A 6,000-nucleotide genomic window follows, 5' to 3' on the forward strand; every position below is an offset into this window, starting at 1 on the left:
CAGTGAAGGAGAAGTACAGGCAATTGTCAAAATGCTGTTATTAGAAGCCTAATCCATTTCAAGGCTGCTCCCTCTCCTCATTTCCAAAGTTTCTAAAAAGCAGTCTTAAAACCGACAAGCTGAAACTTGGAAAATAAAAAGAAATAGGGCCCCACACCGACTAGAGTTGGCTCTGTATGCCTCAGTCCCCGAACCATTTCCATTGCCCTCCACTAGACTCTCACCAATTTGTCCACATCTTTTCTGTCATGGAGGGCCCAAAGCTGGACACAGTACTCCAGATGTGGCCTCACCAGTGCTGAATAGAGGGGAGTAATCACTTCTCTTGATCTGCTGGCAATGCACTTACTAATGCAGCCCAGTATGTACATAGCTAATGTACACACAGCTATGTACTTTTCTCTAGTTTACCAATGCTATTTCATTTATGAGATAGCAGACACCAAATCTGACACATTCTAAGCATTTCATGTAAGTATCCTATAAAGCAATTTCTGTTATGAAGAGCAGCAGGATTAATTACAAACACATACACCCACAGCTATATTAATGAGACCTAAAACTCATCTTATCAATGGTGATAGGAAAAAAAAGATCCCACTGAAATGCCTGGGAGCAAGATTGGCCCAGTGTACATAATTTATCGTGTAGTTGGGTGTAATTTTTTTCATAGCATGGGTTTGGTATGAAGACATTACAGCCAAGAAAGGTACTAGAGAATTAATGTAAGTCTGTGTACATCAGCCATAAATCGTGCTTGTACAATCTGGACACCTTCACATTGTTTATTGGGTGCATTTTTAAAGAGTTTAAAAATATTTTGTACCCTTCTTCCTACAAAATCCAGTTGCCTTAGTTACCATGAATCATAGTACAGGTTTCCTTCACTTTATGCATAAAGGAAACCCACTTTACAATGTAACAAATATGGATATGTTCCAAGACCTCGACTGTACTGACCCCCAGACCCATTTCTACTACTTTTACAACACAATTTTGGTACTCACCAACAGTAGACAGTACACACAAGCACAGGGCACTATCATAATGGGGATGGCAACTACAGAAACACGTGTAGCAGATGAGCGAGGAGCACAGATCCACACAGGAGACTATATTTTGGTGCTCATCACTCCCACAATGCACTGCACAAAGCAGCTGACTGCAGGCTTCTACCACACCAATCACATAAGAGTGAATTTACCTCGCATATAACACATTTTTGGTATAAAAAGGGTCATTGCATAAGAGCAAATTTGGACATACAGAACCCACATAAAGTGAGGGAAACCTATATCTAACACAAACTAGTTATACCAACAGCATGCTGAGGAAAAAATACCCTTTTTTTAAATACCCTAATAGACTGTCTGCAGATGGCAATGTGAGCTGAAAGCTGACATTTTGTATACTGACAAAGCTACAAACTAGGTTGCAGATCTTCAGAAGTAAGCAAGTATAACAATTTACATCAGGAAATGATCTTCCTATCCGGATACATTCCCTCAAGCTAGGAATTCCAACCCTCCAATGGGCTATAGAAGTTTTCTATGCCTCGTTGTCTTGTCCAGAGAGAACTGGGTAGTTTTAACTTTTCTTTTTGCACCCTAGGAGTCACAAATAATTCTCACTGACTTCACTAGAAGTTATTCATATTATCCAGGGAACTGGAGTTTCCACCACTGTAACCTTCAGTTCTTGTTTTCACTGAATCTGCCCTGTTTCCAGACAATGGACCTGACTTTCCTCGCTCTCAAACCACTTTTACATTGGTGGAACTCCATTAATTGCAGCAGGGTCGCCCATGATTTTTACTGGTGTGACTGATTAAAGAATCAAGCCCAGCTTTCTTCTTCTCATGGTTATTTCTTTTTATTTAAAAAATAGGAACTGTAGTGGGAAAGAAACTTTCTAGAATTTGTAACCTGTACTTAGTTTGGACTGCAACTATTGCTGCTAGTATCTCTTGAGTCCACAAGTGATAGCTTTCCAATTACCTTTGAAGTGGTCAGATTCATTAATGAACATGAATTAAATTACAGCAATTGTTCTAACTTGTGCCTAGTTTGGATTCACAACTGCATCTTTCAGAGACTGGCTGAAGAACATTAGATGCTTCATCTTTGCCCTAACTATATACGTTGGGCCAAGAAAAGATATTACCTCACCTTACCAGTCTTGTTTTTCTTATAACCCTGAACTATCACAGCTACAAAAACAAAACTGTTGTTGGAATAACAGTAGTCTCAGCTGAGGTAGAGCAATGGAAAGGGGGTCAGGTGAGCATTAGCTGTACAGCTTAAAATTTTATACCTTACTCTGTCCGCCAATCTTATATTAAAATATAACCATTTACAGTATACAATGGTAATATATTTATGTAAAAGCAGAAGTATGTATTCCCTGATTCACGGGGCCATAATAAGTAAGTGTTTATTATAGTTATAGACATAAATATGGGTATATATGAGTGTATATGCTGGTTAGTCTCCTAAAACATCCATATTCCATAAATCCATATATTATTATAATATAGCTGGGTGATGTGTACTATATTTGAATATCTAGCTATTTGCTAGGAAATTGAAAGCTTATTATTTCATGTCAATTAAGGTATAAAAACTATACTCCAGACTCTGAGCAGTTTTCAGCTCTTTATCTTTGCAAATGATCTGAAGGACCAGTTTAAATTAATTGTAGACATGTAAATCACAAAGCCTGATGGCAGGTGAAGTAAGAATTACTTAGTGATCGTTCAGCAAACACAGTAGATGAAATACCTATAGCTTGAGTCATTTTGGATTCTGCAAATGTTTGACCTTGGTAGCCTTTAAACAAGGAGGATAACGGAAGCATATTTGCTCAATCTGTGAGATACAAATGTCATCTCCTAATCAGTGACATCACATAGCTCTCATTACTTATTTTACTAATATTTATGAATCTACAATTCCTTTCTCTTAAGCAATTCTAAACCTCTGTTGAGACTAACCTAATATGTTACTGTTATTGTTATATACAGAAAACAGGTATGCTGCAATACAACAGTAAAGTAGGGAGAGGAAGCCACAAGCTAGTTCCAGTAAGCTGTTTCCTTCTTTGGCTGATTGGCCCAGATTCACTGAAGGACTAGGGTACCTAAATCAAGACTCAGGTGAATTTTAGATAAGCCCAAGTCCCAAATTGTGATGCAAAAACACTCACCCCCTCAGTGGCTGCCTTATCCTAGAGGCTCAACACATTAGACATCTCCCAATTTGCCTGATAGCATTCTGGGCACGCACTGTTTAGCTTCTGCACATGCTCAGAACTGCCCCAGTCCAATTTGGAGTTTAGGGTGGCTTCAGCCTCAGTTCCCATATGAAGAAGGCCACCCAGGATGTCCCCCACTGTATATTCTATGGTTGAGGACAGCCTGACCCCATGCCACACTCTCCCACCTCAAGCAAATCCTGATCCCTGCCCCCCCTAAGTTCCTTGCCTTCCAGGTCTTATCATCAGGTTCCTGTCCCCACAAGCCTCCTCAGCTACCCCTTGTACAACATTGTAGTAAGTTGACCAAAAAGCAAGTCAGTCTACCTCTGAACCACACTCCAAATAACATCCTTATAGGCTTGTGCTCCAGACCACCCCCTTGCTCAATGTCATGTCCCACCCCTACAACATAAAATGGATGGACCTCCTGACACATATGGATGGCAAGAAACTTTGGTGATCATATTTCTGCTCTGACCTGATTCCATGTCCCACCATGGGTCCTTCACAGAGTCTTGAGCACATTCCTGTTTCCTGGTTGGTTCTCAGAGTCCCTCAACCCTTTTCTCTATCAAAAGAAAGACCCTACCCCATGCCTACATCAAGTGGACCAGGCTACAACCCTTCATCCATCACCTCTAAAACATCATCCTGTCCTTGGCTTGTTTCTCTGCTTTGTGACTCTGGCTACTGTCTTCTGGGTGCCTACTGGTTTTCAGTCCTTGGTTAAGAACCTTGACTTAATGTCCAGGTTGCAGACCCTTGGCACCTGACTTTGGCCCAATATCTTGGACTCGCCTCTCACTCTTGCTTGGACTTGGATACCTGGCTATTGATTTTGCATGCTGACTTCTGCCTTGGTCCTGACTACCTGTTAGGGCCTTCAGAGCTAGCCACTAGGCTAAGCTACCCTAGCAGAATGGGGCAGGGGATGTGTGTTTTGATCGTTCCTCCTCCATGCTGAGGGTATTGAATCTGGGTCCCTGACTTCTTGGCTGCTTTCTCTAACCACTAGGCTATCACAGAATAGTATGGCACCAACAATGACATTCTGTTTGGATTCTTTCAAAGAACAGCAGTAGGCACGTACCCTCAGGAGAGGATTCAGCTCCCTGGAGTACAAAGGGACAGGTGTCTGCCTGCAACTTTGACTTCGGGATCTGAGATGATGAGAGGGATAGGATTTCAGAAATATTCCTGTGCTCAGTGATTCCCTCCTGTCCAGCCTTATGCAGTTCCCTGCTAAACATATGAGATGTTACAGATTGCCTCTGTGAAGCAATCCACTCTACTATCAGGCACTGTTTGGGAAGATTCACTTAGGGTTGTGGATTCTACTCTGGGCACAAAAAAAAAAAAGTAAGTATTAGACCCTTATGCGACCTAGCCCATTGCCGGGATCTTCTTTATGATATTGTTTAACAAGCATGACATCTGGAGAAGGTTTTTTCCTAAAATCTTTTTCTATGATCACAGTCATCAGATACGACAAAGCTGGAGTGTAATGCTTCCCAGGAAACAGCTCAGTGACTCACTACTTGTCCTGGCACAAAGGTTTTCCTTCAGCTTGGAACAGACACACGCCTTATCATTACTAACCCTTTCCCAAAATATCTGCCCATGAGAATATATGGAAAGTTTACTTCTTATTAATGAGATCAGAACACATTTAACTGCATCTCACAATTTTAAAATGAGAGAATGTTCCCAACCCCGTATGTTTAGTCTCCAAAGCCAAGTTTATACAGTGTAAATATTTGGATACATTCATTTTATGGGAACAGTAATAAACCTCTGGGACTTTATGCTGGATCTGCCCTTGAGGTACTCCTTGACTACAGTAGTCCATACTGATTACAAATCAGTCTGACGTGGCTCTTCTGTCCCACAACTAACCTTTGTCTACCTTGGTGGGCTCCCCAGTGTTACAGTACAGTATTCAGTGGTGAAAACTGCAACTATGAGCTATGATCTCATATGACCATCACATGCTAAATTAGAGACCACCCACTTTAGATAGCCTGCCCCTAAAGCTGTCGTTTGACAAGCTTTAGAAAAAGTGCCCCCGCCGCCATTTTGAAGTACAGAGACCCTGATACATACATGAGATACAGAGGCTGGCTGGAGCACAGTAATTACCACACTCCAGCAGATTTGATTAATTGAGTCTGCCCTGACATGCTATAATTACAGCGCATAAGAGTAGCCTCTGTGCTCATGTATAGGCACCCATGGTGGCCCAGCACAAACAGCCTTCTTTAGGCAAAGTACTGGGTAACAGGAAGAAGGAAGCATAAACATAAGAGGAATGATTCTTTTAACAACAAAATGACCACATGCATGTTAACCTTACCCTGAGTCTTACTATGGGAGTCATATATCTCAGACCTTCCACAGACCAAGCCATATTGCACACACACCAGGCTCCCTTCATTCCTTCCATGAGCTCCGTGCGGGCCACCCTCCCAGCTCCCTCCATTTTCAGGATACCTGCAGCTCCCGCAGCCTTGAGTTCTATATGGTGGAGTTCCCCACCCCTTCAAGCCAGAGTCCTGTAGTGTGCTTCCCTTCCAACCAGAGTCCCCACCGCCTTCTATATGGGGATTCTGTGAACCTTATTCCCCTCTCTCCCACCCCATCCCAGAGACCACCAGTCTGTCCCCCATGTCAGGGACTCTGGATATATCTTATTTGCCCATTCATCCCATGCCAGGGTCTTTATGTTCTCTTCCTTGCCCCAAATCA

The sequence above is a fragment of the Alligator mississippiensis genome, chromosome 2 (assembly GCF_030867095.1).
Source record: "Alligator mississippiensis isolate rAllMis1 chromosome 2, rAllMis1, whole genome shotgun sequence".
Taxonomy (NCBI): domain Eukaryota; kingdom Metazoa; phylum Chordata; order Crocodylia; family Alligatoridae; genus Alligator; species Alligator mississippiensis.